Raw genomic sequence first — 19,486 nt, forward strand, 5'->3', positions numbered from 1 at the left:
TAACATTAAACAGAGACATGAGGTGGGAGGGAAAGGGAGAGAAAAGGGAAATTGCATGGAAATGGAAGGAGACCCTCATTGTTACACAAAATTACATATAAGTGGTTGTGAGGGGAATGGGGAAAAAAAAAACAAGGGGGAGAAATAAGTTACAGTAGATGCGGTAGAGAAGATGGGATGGGAGGGGAGGGGGGGATAGTAGAGGATAGGAAAGGTAGCAGAATACAACAGTCACTAATATGGCATCATGTAAAAATGTGGAGGTGTAACTGATGTGATTCTGCAATCTGTAATTGGGGTAAAAATGGGAGTTCATAACCCACTTGAATCTAATGTATGAAATATGATATGTCAAGAGCTTTGTAATGTTTTGAACAACCAATAAAAAAAAACTGAAATTAGTGGTGGATCACCCCATACTCTCCCACCTACCTACTGATTTGTGACCTATTTTTAAATAATTCTCCAAGTTCATAGCTGAAACAAGGCAATTATGTGGTAGGTAACTATTTATTCAGAGAGAATAATAACTGAGGTAACTCGAGCTGTTGAGCAAGTCATAATAAAAGTGCTTCTTTCTATATTTATCTTCTAAGGAGACTTAATGGTTATTTTAATGATCTTTTGGCAGGTTGCAGAGAATTCATTTATTTCAGGAAATTCCTTTACTATGTAAGCTAAGCTAAACACTCTATATAGAAATTAACATTGTGCAAAGAATGGGTCTCAACTCTCCCAAAGAAAGCTCATAATGAATGTTTATTGTAAATGGAAATATAAATCATTGCTCAAAAAAAAAATCAGAGCTGAGATCAATTAAATTGAAACAAAAGAAACAATTTAAAAAATTGACAACAAAAAGTTGGTTCTTTGAAAAAGAAATAAAATTGATAAACTGAAGGAGAGAGAAAACTCAAATTACTAACATCCATGATAAAAAAAGGAAATATAACAACAGACACTACATAAATACAGAAGATAATTAGAAATTATTTTGAAAATTTGTACTCCAGTAAAATAGAAAATATTAAGGCCTTCACAAATTTCTAGAGGCATATGATATAACCAATCTAAATCAGAATGATAAACACAATTTAAACAGGTCTATTTCAAGCAAGGAAATAGAGGACGCCATCAGAGGCCTTCTAATCAAGAAAAGCCCAAGACCAGATGGATACACAGCTGAGTTCTACAAGACCTTTAAAGAAGAACTAACACCAATACCCCTCAAACTACTTCATGAAATAGGAAAAGAGGGAACACTTCCTGACACATTCAGTGAGGCCAATATCAAACTGATTCCAAAACCAGACAAAGACAAATCAAAGAATGAAAACTTCAGATCAATATCTCTAATGAATATGGATGCAAAAATTCTCAATAAAATTCTGGCAAATCAAATACAAATACAATAAAAAATGCAGTGCACCAGGATCAAGTAGGATTCATTCTATTTGATCCAAGGGATGCAAGTTTGGTTCAACATATGGAAATCAATAAATGTAATTCATCACATCAATAGACTTAAAATTAAAAATCATATGATCATCTCAATAGATGCAGAGAAAGCACTTGACAAAATGTGCCCCCTCAAGTTCAAAACGCTAGAAAATTAGGGATATCAGGAACATACCTCAACATTGCAAAGTATCTATGCTAAGCGCCAGACCAATATCATTCTAAATAAGGAAAAAATTGAAAGCATACCCTCTAATAACTGGAACAAGACAGGGATGCCCTCTTTCACCACTGCTATTTAACATAGTTCTTGAAATTAGCCAGAGCAATTAAACGAATAGAATTAAAGGGATGCAGATAGGAAAAGAAGAACTCAAATTATCACTATTTGCAGATGATATGATTCTATATCTAGAAGACCCCAAACCTTCCACCAGAAATCTTCTAGAACTAATAAATTAATTCAGAAAAGTAGCTGGATATAAAATCAACACCCTTAAATCAAAGGCATTTCTGTACATCAGTGACAAATCCTCAGAAAAAGAAACTAAGAAAACCACCCCCATTTACAATAGCCTAAAAAAAAAAAAAAACCTTGGGAATCAACTGAATGAAAGAGGTGAAAGACCTCTATAATGAAAACTACAGTAGGCTAAAGAAAAAAAGAAGATCTTAGAAGATGGAAAGATCTATCTTGTTCTTGGATGGGAAGAATTAATACTGTCAAAATGACCATACTACCAAAAGCACTATACAGATTCAATGCAATCCCAATCAAAATCCCAATGACATTCCTCATAGAAATAGAAAACAGAGTCATGAAATTAATCTGGAAAAGTAAGAGACCCAGAATAGCCAAAGCAATCCTTAGCAACAAGAGTGAAGCTGGTGGCATTACTATTCCAGACCTTAAAATATACTACAGAGCAATAGTAACAAAAACAGCATGGTATTGGCACCAAAATAGACCTATAGACTAATGGTACAGTATAGAGGACTCGGAGACTAACCCACATAATTGCAGTTATCTTATATTGACAAAGGCACCAAAAGTGTACATCAAAGAAAAGATAGCCTCTTCAACAAATGATGTTATGAAAACTAGAAATCCATACATAATATAATGAATTTAAACCTCTATCTCTAATCATGACAAAACTCAACTCAGAGTAGATCAAGGACCTAGGAATTAAACTAGAGACCTTGCTCCTAATGGAAGAAAAAGTAGGCCCAAATCTCTATCATGTAGGATTAGGTCCCAACTTCCTTAATAAGAGTCCTAAAGTGCAAGAATTAAAACCAAGAATCAACAAATGGGATGGATTCAAACTAAAAATCTTCTTCTCCGCAAAAGAAACAATCAGTAAGGTGAATAGAGAGCCTCCAGAATGGAACCAAATCTTTCATCACAAGCACATCAGATAGAGTGCTATCTGCAGGATACATAAAGCACTGAAAAACCTTAACACCAAAGAAACAAATAACCCAATCAATAAATGGGCCAAGGAACTGAACAGAAACTTCTCAAAAGTGTTCAACATCTCTAGCAATTAGAGAAATGCAAATCAAAACTATTCTACGATACCATCTCACTCCATCAGAATGGCAGCTATCAAGAATACAAACAGCAATGAGTGTTGACATTGATATGGGGGGAAAGGCACACTCATACACTGCTGGTGGGACTGCAAATTGGTACAGCCAATCTGGAAAGCAGTATAAAGATTCATTGAAAAACTTGGAATGGAACCACCATTTGACTCATCTATCCCACTCCTCAGTTTATACTCAAAGGACTTAAAAACAGCATATTACAGGGATATCGATATTTTTAGCGGCACAATTCTCAATAAATTATGGAAATAACACAGATGCCCTTCAGTAGATAAATGGATAGGGAAACTTTGTATACACACACACACACACACACACACACACACACACATAAATACATTCATACATGCACAACGAAACATTACTCAGCATTAAAAGAGAATAAAATCATGACATTTGCAGGTAAATGGACTAAGTTGGAGAATATAATGCTAAGTTAAGTAAGCCAATCCCCAAAAACCAAAGGCCGAATGTTTTCTTTGATATGAGGATAATGACTCATAATGGCAATGGCGGGAAGCATGGGAGGAGTGGAGGAACTTTAGATAGGGCAAAGGGAAAGGAGGGGAAGAGGGGGCAAGGGGGTAGGAATGATGGTGAAATTAATTAGACAATAGATATTAGAATTAGACATTATTACCCTAAGTTCATGTATGAGACACAAATGATGCGAAAATAATTTGTGTACAATCAGTGACTTGAAAAACTGTGTTCTATATGTGTAATAAGAAATGAATTACATTCTGCCATTATGTATAACAAATTAGAATAAATAAATAATTTAATAAAGAAAAATAAATAAATAAATTTTTGAAAAAGAATGATGTAGGGTTTTCGTAGATGTGCTTTCCAGGTTGAGAAAGTTACCTCTGTTCCTTGTTTACTAATAAATTTTGGCAAATGTTTTTTTCTGCATCTATTGATGTGATTGTACTGATGTTTATCTTTACCCTGTGGATGTGGTGGATTACACCGGTTGATTTTCAAAGGTTGAAACAGGCCTTATATACCTGGGATAAATCCCACTTGGCCTTGGTGTATTAGTCTGTTTATACATTGTTGGATTCAAATCACTCATATTTTCTTGAGGACTTTTACTGGTTCTTTTTAGTTATAAATAAAATTCATTTTGATAAAATTATAAAAGCATGGAATGTATGTTGTTCTAACTCACTCCCTCATACCTTCCCTTCACCTCCCATTGCCCCACCCACTGCTCCCTTCTCTCTGCTGATTTTTTCTGCTATTTTACATTTATGTTCATAAAAGATATTGGTCTATGTTTCTTGGAGTGTCTTCCCTTTGCTTCTGTCTTCTGACAGATATTACAGAGTATTAAGCATAATTTCTTAAATTTTGGGTAGTATTCACTAGTGTTGCCATCTCAGCTGGTACTTTCTCTTTTGGAATGTTATTAATTCAGTTTTTAATATTTTTAACCTATTTGATTGACTATTTGCTTTTGTAGGAGTTTTCACAAATTTTATCTTTAAAGGAATTGGTCCATTTCATAAAGAGTATCAAGTTATCAAGTTTGTGGGTAAAGATTTGTTCATAGTATTTCTTTTTATCTTTTTACTGTTCATGATATTTTTAGTGATGCCGCCTCCTTTATTCTGACTTTAGCAATGTCTATCCTCTCTATTTTTTTCTTAGCATGACTAGAGTCTTGTAAATTTTATGGATCATTTCAAAGAACCAGTTTTTGGTTTTGTTGATTTTTTTCAATGTATTTTCTGTCTTCAATTTCTCTGATTTCTGTTCTAGTTTTTATTATTTCTTTTTGGGAGGAGGTTTAGTTTGGTCTTCTTTTTCTAGTCTTTTAGGAAGGAAGGTTAGATCTTTCTTCTTTTCTAATGCATGCATTCAATGTTATAAATTTCTATTTAAACACTGCTTTATGGCATCCCACAAATTTAATAAGTTGAGTTTTCATTTTCATTTAGCTCAAAATATCTTTTCACCTTTGAACTTCTTCTTTCTTGTAATTTGTGGTATTTAGAAATGCATTATTTAGTCTGCAAGAATTTTAAATGGTATTGTGTTTTAATTTCCAATTCTACTTGTTTATTGTTACATGTAGGAAATTGATAAATTTCTATATACTGACCTTGTATCTTGCCACCTTGCTGCAATTGTTTATTAATTCTAGGGGTTTCTTTTTATCAATTATTTCAGATTTTATACAAATATGATCATGTCGTTGTCACCCAAAACCAACTTACTTCTTAGAAGCTCCTAAAACTATTCACACTGTATTGTGGTCAGATGTCATCAAGAGTCTCTTCCTCACTTATAAAGATAGGCATCACCCTAACCCTAACACAGCTAACCCCCAGTGATTATTTAACGTAGAGCAAGTCAAGGATGGACACTGTGCAGACTGCATGCCACCACAATCCTCTCTGCCCCTGCCACCAAATTAGACATCCCAAGTCAATCTCAGAACTACCAATCACCAAGAACAACACGATTCTCAAGTCCCTCAGCACAGGGTTCCAGGCAGCACTATCATGATATATTGCCCTATGTTAAGATCCTATTCTCACCCAAATGGTTCTTTGGAAAAAAAATTAAATGAGCTGTATCTTAGGTAGAGGTAACTTGGTTTTGAGTTATCAAGATGAAGAGAGAGATAACATTTTCAATGAATTTCAAGTTTTAGTGTAGAATGAATAAGCATAGAATATGGATATTAATTACAATTAAGAGAAAAGCAAGAAAATACACAATAGGGAAAATGATTAGAAAAAGGTAAGCTCAGAGGAGGTATGGAAGTTATAGTTTGAATTGCATTCCCTCAAAAGATGTTGAAGTCTAATCTTCAGTATCTGCAAATATGACCCTTTTGGGAAATATGATCTTGTAGATAATTAAGTTAAAATAAGATCATTAAAGTGGACTGTGATCCAATATGGCAGGCATCCTATTTCAAAAGGGGAAATTTGGACACAGAGACATTCACAGAGGGAAAATGATGTGAAGACACAGGTGGGGGATGGGTGGTATGATAGCAACCCTTAAGCCAAGGAAGGTCTGAAGCTACCAGAAGCTGGAAGAGGCAAAGAAAGAATCTTCTCCTATTGATGTCAAAGGTGCAGTACTGTCAACACCTTGCTTTCAGATTTCTAGTTTTTAGAACTATAAGATAATAATAAATTTTTGTTTTTCCAAATTACCCAGTTTTGTGGTATGTTGTTGCTGCAGCCCTAGGAAACTAATACAGAAGTTGATTTATAAGCCAGAGAATGCAAACTCACAGGTCAGCAGGATTCTGGCTGATTAAAATATAAATGATGAGAGTGTGTTGAGAGGTGAATAGCCACAGAACTTCAGTCTCAGACCTGAAGTAACAGAAGAGAGATAAAGAGTTCCTGTAGGGATGTGCATGGGCTAAAGAAAAGGTCACTATTCAGAGTCAGCCAGTGGTTGATATATGAGAAGCTCAAAAATTAATATTTCTTTGCGATTTTTTTTTTTTGCTAAAATATAGTATAAATTTAAAAATTGGAAATACCAGAACAACATGGCTCAAGCCAACAAAAGAACCTACATATGAGCTTGATAAAACTTATGGACTGGATTTTGTCTTATGGACAAAAGTGCTTTGTTTGGTTAGACCACTCTATTCCGGTCTCTTATATGCAGCCAAACTTAATCCTAGCTGATATCATCTCTTTGTTGAAGTTCAGTCTTTAAAGTTAGAAACCATTATCCTACTGGCTGACTCATGTGGGAAAGAGATTGTGGTTTTGAGTAAGAAAGATGTGGATTACCTCCTCTGACACAAGGGAGTATTCCATGAAGTAGAAAATCTAAAACTCCCTGGCATAGCATTCAGAGTGTGTATAAAGCTTTGGTCATCTCTCTGGATATATTGGTATCATCTCTTACCTGTACATTTCTAAAATCAAAGTGGCACTTTTCTTTCCACGCACTAAAAATATGATCAGCTGCATGGCAGAGCACTATGCTAAGCAGGTGTGAATTCAGACTTTAAGGAACAAGCTATGAAACTGACTCTCCACCATTCTTCTCTGCTTTATATTTGCCTCCTAAACCAGAGAAACTATATTCTATTTCTACAAAAGTCATTTTATTTGTGGTTTCTATTTACTTATGTGCACAAAAAAAGTAGGATCAGTATTGGCAGCTAGTCTTTCAGCTGTCTAGCTAAACAGATGTGACATGTCTCTTAATCCTCATCTTGGCAATTGCACATGGCCTGGGAGTTCCCTGGGAACTAGAGGAACAAGAAGATATCCCATCATAACTGCTGGATTTCAGGCATTAGCTGAGTGACCTCAGAGTTGGGTGGCAGTGCCTTCCAAATGTCTTACAACTTATTCTGAGTTGGAATGAGTCAAAGAACCTCGAGAGCTAGATTTCTTGCTGTTAGTGACATTCAGGTCTCCAGGAAGAGGGGTTAGTGAAGGTTGAATGTAGGAATTGGCATTCCCCTTGCAATAAGAAAGATTTTGAATGAGATGAAGGCAGAGTTTTGGGTTTAATAAAAGCCTGCCATTTGGGGCTGGGGATGTGGCTCAAGTGGTAGCGCACTCACCTGGCATGCGTGCGGCCCAGGTTCGATCCTCAGCACCACATACAAACAAAGATGTTGTGTCTGCCAAAACTAAAAAATAAATATTAAAAATCCTCATCTCACTCTCTCTTAAAAAAAAATAAATAAAATAAATAAAAGCCTGCCATTGATCCAACAAAAAACAGAATTAAGTGAAATAAGTTACTGAAAATGATCCCCTAGGTTGCCTTCATATGGCACTGAAGTACTCTTTTTCAAAAAAGGCTTTGGTGGTGAGGCATGCCACAAAGCTATCTATGCTGGCCAACCTTCCTCCTATAAACAAGTGAGAGATATGCATGATTGGAAATACATTGATACATGCCAGACACTAAACCAACCTCTGTGTCATTCCTCTAGTTTGAAACTCTTGAAAATAAAGATGTGGAGTGTGATAAAGCTGAAATGCCCCCATATTTGAAGCTGTGATTTTTCTGATGTCTGAGGATTTGTCATTCTTCCATTGCTAAATACCTGCTACGTATCACATTTTGTGCTAAATATTTTACATATGCTATTTCTCATATTCAAAAAACTTTGAAAGAGCTTGTTTATTTTCCATCTTTTCAAGATGATAAAAATAAAACCAAAAGGTTTAGTACCTATCTTAGTTGTTTTCTGTTGTTTCAAGGAAATGCCACATATTGGGTAATTATAAAGAACAGTGTGTCTAGCTCATGTTTCTATGTGATGGGACATCCAAGACCATGGCATCTTGATGCGGTGTCCAAGAGCATGACATCTAGTGAGAATCTTTGCCGTATCATAACATGATGGAGAGTATCGCAGAGTTAAGACAGAGTAAGTTTGCCAGGAAGAGTCCTCTTTTCCTCTTTTTGTAAAACCACTAATACCATGATGAAGGCTCCACCTCTATAACCTAATCTAACCCTAATTACCTCCCTGCATCCCCACCTCCAAATGCCATCAACATTATCCACTGCTCATACAAACTATCTTTTCCAGGAGTGAAAAGACAAATGAGGCACAGTCTCTGCCCATAAGGAGCTCAGAGTCAAGAAAGTTGAGGAATCATAGGATACTAGGAGAATACAACATCCCTGAAATGGGGACCAATTTTGGAGAAAATTTCATGGCATTAATTCCATAGAGGAAAATTAATTTGTTATCAGTCACTCACTTTATTTCACATTTCTTCATTTGATTGTCTTTTGAGTCATGATTTTTTTAATAACTTTATTTTATGTGGTGCTGAGGATGGTCCCCAGTGTCTCACGTATGCCAGGCAAGCGCTCTGCCTCTGAGCCACAGCCCCAGCTCTTGAGTCATGATTTTTTAACAATCCTTTTGATGTTGTTAATAAGAAGGAACTCAAACACAAGTTTCCAGTTTATCATTTATATGAACTGATCTGAACTTTTAGTGGGGATACCAAGTATGATGGAATTTCCAGGATAGGTGAATTCTCATGAATGCTTCACTGTGTCTCATAGGAATTTGAATCATCTCTGGAATAGATGTAAGGGAGTATTCCTCTCATTTTTTGTCAAGGTCAAGATGCCAGTTAATGATTTTGAGGTTATCCTTCATAAGGTACTTATACTTGAAAACACAGTTAAAATACAGTCTTCTGTGTGTATATTCTTACCCTGTACTCTTTCTTCTTCCTGAGTTCAAAGCATTCCATTTACCCTCCTTTATCCAGCATCTGTAGTTTTGGAAGTTTCTGGAAAACTTAGAAGAAGGATCATTTAGCTTTCCTGGTCTTCAGAAATTTCACTAGTAGGTGATAGCTAAAAGCCTGTGAAAGTTAAACAGGGCTCTTAAAAAGTTACTCAAAGTTCAAAGGTTTCCTGGAAGCTCTATAAGCTATATCACTCCAGTTTCTACACACAAAAATGGACCAACAAGAGATCTCTGATGGTATTCTCTAGAGTTCTTTTTATTTGCTATTTCAATGAGGCCACAATCTCCCATGTGGAGCATCAGCAATACCAAACTACCTATATTTTGTCTTCTACATAGGAAAGAAAAGAATTCTTCAGTTCTCCTGCCTTTACCATAGCTAAGAGATGATCAAGCAGTAAAAGACAGAAATTCTAACATTCCAGCAGAGAATTAGGACAAATACCCCTTCTTTCTGAATTATTAAATTTTGTCATGATGTCAGACAGTGAGGAGAAATCCACCTTGAAAATTTCCTTCATGTTTGAATCATTGAGCCACATATCATTAGTATTAGACTTTGAACAAATGTTTTATTATTTCTCAAAATGCACAGGTATTACAGGCTGATTGTACTTGCTTTAATTTATTCTGCAGGTTTGAATCCCTTCCATGAATCTCTGAGTTCATACTGTAAGGAAACAGTGACTAAGGCGTTTGTATACCTCTCCAAGCTCCAATCACAGAACATGACATAAAATCGACATTCTCAGGAGATGTGATCTATTGTGACAACAAATGAACACAATGCTAGAGAAAGGGCGCACACTCTATCTATATTGACACAATAAATTTTTCAAAATGCATTGGAGAGGAGGAGATCATTTGCAGAGATGACAGGAAATACCTTCATACTCTCTTCTCACTGCTCTCATTATTTTCCCCTCTTCTTGTTCACTTCTTCTCTTCACTCCCATCTCAGAGTAATAGGCAACCAGGTTTCTAAGACCAATCTTGCTTACCTGTGAGGTCAACATTATTTCCTCCTACAACCTCCAGGGTATTACTTTCAATCAATTGTTAAATGAGACCCTCTACAAAGACTAAGTGAGCTGGACAGTGTTATAGATGAAATTGTGTTCCTCAAAACTTTATATGGTGAAGCTCTAACATCTAATATGACTATATTTGCTGATAGGGTCATTATTGAGGTAAATAAGATTAAATGAAGTCAAAAGTTTTTGTAGAGAGCATTGAGAAGGGGGTGCAAAGGGATATCCTGTCATCTCTGCAAATGACTTCCTCCTCTCTAATGCATTTTTAAAAATTCATTGTGTCTATATTGAGTGTGCATCTTTTCTCTATCATAGTGTCCATTTGTTGTTACAGTAGATCACGTCTCCTAGGAAGGCCAGTTTCCATCTGTAGAATAGGGATAGTCTTCAACCCTGTAGAGCAGTGCTGTTGTAAGACTTAAGTAGAAGAACCCACAAAAAGTGTTCATCCTGATGCCTGGATCCCGTGCTCTCAGTAAATGTTTATTGCCATCATTTTTGTTCATATTGGTATTATTATAACTGTCTTAGTCATCTTGGACTGATATAACAGAATATTATAAACTGGGTGGCTTAAACAATAGGTACTTATTTCTCAGTTCTAGAGGTGGACAGTCTGAGATCATGGTGTTTGCAGGGTCAGGTTCTGGTAAGGGTCCATCCTGGCTTTCAGGTGGTACCTTCTTGCTATGTCAAATGGTAGAGTGATAGAAAGCTCTGGCATCTCTTCTTTTTTTCTCCCCAGTGTTCAGAATCAAACCTAGGGTCTCTCAAATGTTAGGCAAGCTCTCCACCACTGAGGTACACCCTCAGCCTTCTTTTTCTTATAAGAGCACTGATCTCATTATGGGTTCTACCCCATGACATCATCTAAAGCTAATTACCATCCAAAGGTCCCAGCCACTAAATACCATCCCTTTGGGGGTAAAAATGTCAACAGATAAATTTGGAGGAATTTTAACATTCAGTCCATAACACAATCATTATATGCTGCCTTTTAGTTTGTCATAGTGACCTAATAACTCTATTTATCTATCTATCAACCTATTACATAAGTTCTGGGAAGAGTTTGTACATGGTGAAACACAGTCAAAGTGAAGGATTATATATTTGTCCATTTTTCATTCCTATAATGAAATATTTGAGATGGGGCAATATTTTTAAGGAAAAGAGGTTGATCTTGACTCATTTATGGAAGGTGAAGTGCAAAGGGCCTCATCTGATGATGTCATCTGTTGGCAGAGTCCCAGGGAAGTGCAGGGCATCATGTAGCAAGAGAAAAGGAGCACGTGTGTATATATGTGTCTTCTGGGGTCTCTCTCTCTCTCTCTCTCTCTCTCTCTCTCTCCCTCTCTCTCCCTATTTCTTTGTTTTCTTGGGTTTGCCTTTCTTTCAAAGGCATGGAGTTTATAAAATATAGAGTTCTATTGTTGGGCAGGAGGTCTGGGCAGATTGTAGCTCAGAGTTTGATTTCAACCACAAAGGCTACAGATTTTCCTTCAATGCTGCAGGAAGTTGCCCATAGCTCCAGTGGTTTGCAGAGCTAAAACCAGAGGAAAACATTAGGAATTGGGGCCAAGACCTAGTGAAGTACATGTGTGCCTGATCTTGTCCATGTGGCAAATATCAGCACTGAGAAAAGCCAAGAGACAGTAAGTGGGAATTTAAAACACCAATAAAAATGTGGATGACTTTGGCTTTAAGGATGGTAAATCAGCAAAATCAACAACCTATCTTCTGGTGGGGCTCTGGATGACATTCCAGTTGTAGTTGCCAGGTACCTGGAGATGGTCCATGACAGAGCAGCACTCAGAGGCCAGCAGCTGTCACTACCTCGTCAGCCTCAGCTCTACCAACCTGTGCTGTGACGAGGACTCTCAAGAATCTCCACTACTGGGTACAACTGAGGGCATTTATCTATTTATTTGCCCTTTTTCTGGACCTAACTATCCCCAGCTTCCAAAGAAAGGCTGCCCTTTCCATTATGTCCACTAGACTTTTTATTAGGTAGGTGCGGGGGCTTGACAAATTTCGCATTTCATTCAACCAAATTAAAAAAAAAAAAAAAGGTGAGAGAGAATCAAAACTGAAATGCTGCACCTACTTTGAAAGCTTTATTAAATCATGTTCACTAAGATTTGTCCTAGGCAGATAGAAGTTCATCTGCATGAGACCTGGCAAGGCAACAGCTCATGGCTGGATTCTAAGGACAGGTGCAGGTCAGTGTTGCTACACCAAAACCACTTTAGTACCATCAATGATCATGTCCATGCAGACTGAAGGTCTTAATTGGTAACACCTGCAACAGAGAGGAAGTCAATATACAGAAGAGGGAAGAGTGGAAAATGAGGGTTCTGAGATCATTTCTTCAGGGTCCATGTGGAAATACAGAATAAACACTTCATGGAGTACAGTGTAAAGAGATTAGCATCACCTAATATTTCCACACCACTCAGTCCTTCCAAATATGAACTTGCCAAGTCCTCATGTCCCCTGGCATTTGCCCCAGAAATGAGACAATTTGTCTACTTTCTTTCACTTAGCATTTTTAGTATAGAATAAATAGCACTGAAAAGATAATAACAATGCAAAGGAAAAAACATTACTTTTACCCCATTCCTCTCCTCCTCCACTTCCTCCACCTTTTCCTCTTCTTCTCTTTCTCCTTTTATCCCCATTCCTTCCTTCTCTCTCTGCTCCTCTCTTGTTTTACTTTTTATAGAGCTTTAACACAGTGAACAAACTAATCTTAATGTATCTCAATGAAATTTTATATATAAAAATTTGTGTATAAATCCACCCAGTTTAAAATCTAGAACAGCACCCTTGAAAGTTTCCACAAGACTCTTCCGAGTTAATAGCCAAACTCCTCCTCCCTAAAGGTAACCATTTTCTAACATCTAGCATCATTAATTAGTTTTTATTTTTTGTGGACTTCATATCAATGGAATTATACAATTTGTACATTTTCTTCTGTTTTTTTCAATCAACATAAAGACAATAATATTCATCCTTACTTTGACATTTATCAGTAACATATACCTCAATGATGCTACCATTACTGATTCATTTGATAAGAACTTGCATTATTTTATAAATAATTTTTAGTAATTTTTCTTGTATATATACATAGGCATGAAATTCCCAGTTCCATCCAAGATACAAATTGGAAGTAATACAAGAATCAGTTTCACTTCTCTGGGGGAATTGCAGAAATTAATGTCACTCTAAAATACTTGAAAGACAGAAAGACCAAAATATGTATCAGAATCTCATTTACCTCACCAATTAGACCTTCACAGAAACCATGGAGTTCTTGCAGAATGACTGCAGATTATTAAAAACTTAATCAGATGGTGAGTCCGGTCAAAGCCACTGTATCAGAAGTATTACAGCTCTCTGCTGGAACATGGTCTGTAAGATCTTGACCTTCTTTATTTTCCACTAAACAACACACAGTTCACTTTCAAAATGAGATGCAACACTGTGCACCATATTTTAATCCTGAAAGGAAAGGCACCTAACTCTAGAAGGGATTTGGGATTTCAGAGACCTTGTATCTCACATTCTAATATGAGGCATTGACCTATCAATTGACTCAACTAAATGGCCTTCAGTCTTGATCAGAAACCAGAAAGATAGAAGCATCTGTCACAAACTCAGTCTGCAGTGGAAGGTGTTCTCATGAGCCCTATGATCCAAAGATACCTGAAGTACTTATGGTTAAAATAGACTAAGACCACCACCAAACAGCCTGACTTCATAAACAACTGCCAATCAGCCTGTGTTCATTGACATAACAGCAGGCTCCATGCAGCAATAGCAGAATAAACCTTCTCCCCATGTTCAGACAAAATATTCACCCTTATTGGCCACAGCTTGTGCCATAAAATAGGTCTCAGCTCTTTTGAGAGGATTGAAATTTCATAGAATATTTTCCTTTGACTGCCAAGAAATTAAAATACAAATGAAAAACAGAAAGATTTTAAGAATCTTTACTCTGAAAATAGTTGGAAATTGAAAGACAGACTTTTAAATAATCAAGGGTCAATGAAGAATCCATACAGTTAGTTTAAAAACCTTTTCAATGGAAAGTTATTGAAAACACAATATCTAAAAATATCAGGAGTAGAACTAAAGCAGTGCTTGGTGTGAAATTTATAGCATTAAATTTATTGTGATGAGGAAAAAGATGGCTTCAAATTATTGATCTAAACTTCCAACTTAAGCAATTCAAAAAAGAACAAAGTTAGCAGAGAAAGGAATTAATAAAGAGAATATCAATAATTAGTTGCATGGAAAATAAACATGCATAAGAAGAAATCAATGAAACCAGAACTAGTTGCTAGATAAAGATCAGTAAAATCAATAAGCCTCTAGCCATATAGATCACAAAGAAAATAAAGGACAGAATACACAAATTATCAATATAAGAAATGAAAAGTTGAACATTACCATAGATCCTAGAGTCATCAAAATGATAAGAAAATGTTACAAATGCCTTTATAAAAATATATTTAACAACTTAGATGAAATTTAAAAATTTCATTGAAGACAGATACAACAACCAAATATTAACCTAGAAAAACACATAAATTTAATAGCCCTACATCTTTAAAAGAAATTAATGCTGCAATTTGAAGCTTTCCTAGGTAGAGAACTCTAGGTCCATGTGGCTTCAGTGGTAAGTTCTGCCAAATATTTAATGAAAGAACAATACTAATTTAACATACATTCTTCCATATCAGAGAAGGGAAGGAGCATTTCATCATTCATTTTTGAAGCCAGCATTATTCTAATACCAATCTAATACCAATTGTAAAAATCAATCACTAGAAGCTAATTATACAGAGTAATAAAAGAAATTGTGACATCATCTCACTGAGTGCACTGAAATCATTTGAAGACATTCAATACTCAAGCAATAGAGAAACTCCAAGTGATCTGGGAATAAAGGGAATTTTGATAAATTGAGAAATCTAACCTACTAAAAGCCTAGAAGTAAAATCATATTAAGTGAGAAGAACTATATTTGGGCCTTCACATCTGTGGATTCCATATTCATTGTTTGCCAACCAGGATTGGAAAATATTGAGGGAAAAATTGCATCCGGAGAATCATAGCCTTTGGGATAGGAGTCCCCTGTGTTTCTCCTTTGCTAGCAAAGCAATAAACCTTCCTTTTCATTTGTCTCAAAACCATGTCCTCATTATTGGATTGGCATCAGGAATAAAGACTGAGTTTTTTGCAACAAATTTGGTACCCTAAATGGGACCTGAGAGTAGCCACTGCTCCAGCTTTCTTGGACAGGCCTGTCTCTCCAAAGAACCAAGTCCATCTTGCTAAGGATGCAAGGTGGCTGGTGAACTTGTTAAGAGCCAACTGCAGGAGAGTTGGGCAATAGATTAGTTTTCCTCCAATTCAACTGGAGGAGTTATTCTTGTGAGTAAAAGGAGAGACTGAGGGACCATCCCAGCAGCTGCTGAAGCTCCTTTTGCTTCAGGGAACTCCTGCCTTCTCTCCCTGAATGGTATAGGTTGCTCCATCATAGTCCACTTTGAGAAAAAGAAAATCAATCACTGAACTCCGTAAAGTCACAACCCCCTTGGCCATTTGGTAAGTCCCTCAGTGTACATGCAGGGACCCATGATTCCACACAGCTGGTCCCTCTAAAGAGGGACAGATGTGATGCCACAGGTCTAGGAGTCATAGTTAAGTGGGACTCAAGAACCTAGGGATCCTTCTGATATGTTCTAGGTTCCCATCTGTTTGTGGCCTTGGGTTTGGAAATTCCCTCTGGTTGCCTGTGTTTTTGTTTGTATCTGTTATTGCCCCTTTAAAGATACGGTGAATATTGCATGGGTAGTCTCTTGGGGAAAATCTTGACGGGTCAATTTAAAGGTTTCCATCTGATAGCCATGGTTTTGGGGCTCCTCTATGGTTTTCTCTGTGTGTTTCCTTTTTATACAATCTTGCAATTGAAGTTTGTCTGTCAGAGGTAAAGTGAATTGAAGAGCCACTTATAGGTATAACACTGTCTAAGATAATATTTTACAGTAATGATCTGGCTTTTGAATAGTTTTGTGGATTATTATACAATCTTGCATTTGGAGTTGGTCTGCAAAGGTAAAATAAGTGGAAGAAATTTGTATATATAGCTCTGTCTGTTTTAAAGGTTCCCATCTGTTAGCCTTGGTTTTGGTGATCCTCTCTCATCTGTGTGTTTTGTTTGTTTGTTTGTTTTTGTTTGTTTGTTTTTTATCTGTTATTAGCCCTTTTAGACATGAGCCTTGTTCTTACTAATAGTCTCTTGAGCAGAGAGATCTTGGCTGAATGGGCCACCTATAGATATAAGCCTGTCTAAGAGAAAGATGGTTTACTGTAACACAATCTGCCCTTTGAATGTTTTTTTTTTCTGAATCATTATGCAATCTTGACATTGATATTGGTCTGTCAGGGGTAAAGTACATGAAAGAGATTCTGTATGTACATACATTTATGCAATTACATGATAAGCAGTCTGAATTTTCAGGAACCTGAAAGTGACAAAAGGCACTGCCTCTGGTATGCAAGGATAGCAGGACATCAGAAGAAAGGGTTAAAAAGTTTTAAATATTTTAAAAACCCAGTACTGGCACTCCCAGAACTCTTTCTCAGCCTGGCCCCAGGCAGCTGCAGATCAAGATCAAGTGGTCAAAAGCACTAGCCCAAAACTGGAGGAAAAAAAAAAAGAAAGAAAGAAAGAAATTAAATCCCAGAAAATCGATCTCTGGCTGTAGGAAAATGGCCAAAGAGAACCTGGCCTCTGCCCTGTCTTCCAGTCCCTTTTGCCCATGGAGGTTGGAGGATGCTGGCCATAAAGGATGTGGCAATAGATTCCACAATTGTCAGTCTCTGGCCTACAGACAGGAATAGTCTCTCCTTTAAAGATCTTACAGGACACCCATTTGGCCAGGGGATATTCTTCACTGGGGCAGAGCAATTCTTGCTATAACAGTATCCCATCAAACTAAATGCCTGGGGAGACTGGTAGAATAAATAACTGAACCCAGAAAAGAAAAAAGACAGAAGCCAACACATGTTTTGTAGGAAGTCTCTGAAAAAGGATTTTCAGGGAAGCGGGCCCTCCCCATTGAATATCAATATGCATAGTATGATAAAAAGTACAAATGACAGTAGGGAACTCACTTAAAGTTGATGGCATCATGGTAATGATTAGGCAGACAGGTCAGGCTCAAAAATATCCTGTGCACCAACATCTTGGTTGCCTCCTGGGAGAGAAAAAAGTTAAGACACAGGGGTTTGTGTTTGTTTGTTTATTGTAGTTGGACACAATACCTTTATTTTATCTATTGTTAAGTAGTGCTGAGGATCAAATCCAGGGCCTTGCATGTGCTAGGTGAGTGCTTTACCACTGAGCCACAGCCACAGCCCAAGACACAGTTTTTGTATGTCCCAGATTGTCTAATCCCTCTCCTGGGATGAAATTTGTTGTGTAACTTAAATGCACAGGTAACATTCATAAGGATTATTTCAGAATATGAATTTAAGAAAAGGTCCAAAACTAGAACAAATAAAAGAAAGTTATAGATATAGAAATATATTTTAGTACAGAAAATTAGAAAGTAAAAGAAATGTGTCTGAATGAGAAAGTATTTTGTCTGGTAATTTTCTTGGGCTAAAGTCCACAATAAAAGAGGACAAAATAAGGAGGTAAAATTATGAATGTTTAAATAAGTCATAATAGGCTTGCAGAAGGTAAATCTCAAAAATTTGTGTTTGTGATTAAATGGCTTTAAATAGCACAATCAAAATTATTTTAACTTTAATATACTGGTATGAAGCAAGTCTGCTCTTATCTATCAAGATAACTTTCTTGTATTTTTTAGGTTTTATTACTTGGGAAAGCTAAGCCTTAAAGGAATTAGAGTTTGTACCTGTTTTAAAGTCTTAAATTATTACTATGTAACTGGTTAAACATACAACTCTTACTTAGGTTACAACCTAATTAAAACAATATTGTTGACACCCTAAATATATGTGACTAGGTGTATGTATGCATCTAAGAACAATATCTAAGAGTTACCTAAGTGTTATGAAAAAGTTTGTAAAATGAAAGTTTATGTAAGTTACTGTAAGTAAAATAAGTGGCCTATTTTATACTTTATATCTGATGTAGAAGGGCCACACTGTCATTTGAAGACCTGTCTTATATCTATTTGCTTTGACTAAGTCAATTTCTAATCATAAACACAGTTTCCTAAATGTATAAGAGGTTTAGGCTATCCTTTGATTTTTCTTAACCCATGCAGACTTGTGATTATTGTAACTTTACACTCTGGATTCTATTGTACTTTAAAAGTTAAAACATAGTTAAATGTAAAGCTTAGGAGAGCACTTTGCCAAACTAAGATTACCTGTAGCAAACGTCTCAGATTTGTATAGCAATAACCAATTAGGTCGGGATTTTTTATGTCATTTGATGTTTTATAGTTGGACAAAGTAACCTAGTATAAGTTATATATAAAATTTAGTGTTACTCTTTACATAGGAATTGGAATTGAAATGCATTTTTGAAAGCTTATAAGAGGATCCTGATCTATTTAAAGGTTACTTGTAAAACATGGAAGCATTTTGCCACTTTTTCCACAGAAAGAAAGGTAAAAACTCTCTTAGCCTTCCTTTGATTCATGTTTCAGATATAATGTTGTATTGTGTTATTTGTGAAGAGCCTCAGCTTAACTGAGATAAGGCTCTGTCTCCCACCTCACTCCATATTAGAATGGCTTGAAAATAAGTTAGACTTCAGCTCATTTAAAGTTGTGTTCAAAAGATTGATTTTTGTTGTAAAGATTACTGTGATCTCAAACAGGGGATATAATACATATCTAAGTAAAAGTTCAAGAGTACAAAAGGAATTTTTCTTAGTTTATAGCTATTACACAAACTGAACATGGTTTTGCTCTGTTCACTTCATTTTGTTACTTTCTTTGTAAACTTTATAACTATTGCCTGTTATTATTTTGCAGAGGTAATGCTTCAAAAATAAACAAACAAACACCTGGTTTAATTTGAGATAATAAGTCATTATCTACAGGGCAGATAGTATATAATGCTTATTTCCAGTACTAAAACTAATCTTAATTAAATA

General features: G+C 36.1%; 1 long non-coding RNA gene across 2 annotated transcripts in view; it reads right to left on the reverse strand.

Annotated features, from left to right (window-relative positions):
* The window catches only part of LOC107146242, a 126,571-nt gene that overhangs the window by 64,617 nt on the left and 42,468 nt on the right, over positions 1-19,486 (reverse strand). For both annotated transcript variants that reach the window (XR_007341749.1, XR_001504017.2), the window contains exon 2: positions 17,524-17,606. This is a non-coding gene — a long non-coding RNA (uncharacterized LOC107146242). The remainder of the gene's footprint in view (positions 1-17,523; positions 17,607-19,486) is intronic.

The sequence above is a fragment of the Marmota marmota genome, unplaced genomic scaffold (assembly GCF_001458135.2).
Source record: "Marmota marmota marmota unplaced genomic scaffold, marMar, whole genome shotgun sequence".
Taxonomy (NCBI): Eukaryota; Metazoa; Chordata; class Mammalia; order Rodentia; family Sciuridae; genus Marmota; species Marmota marmota.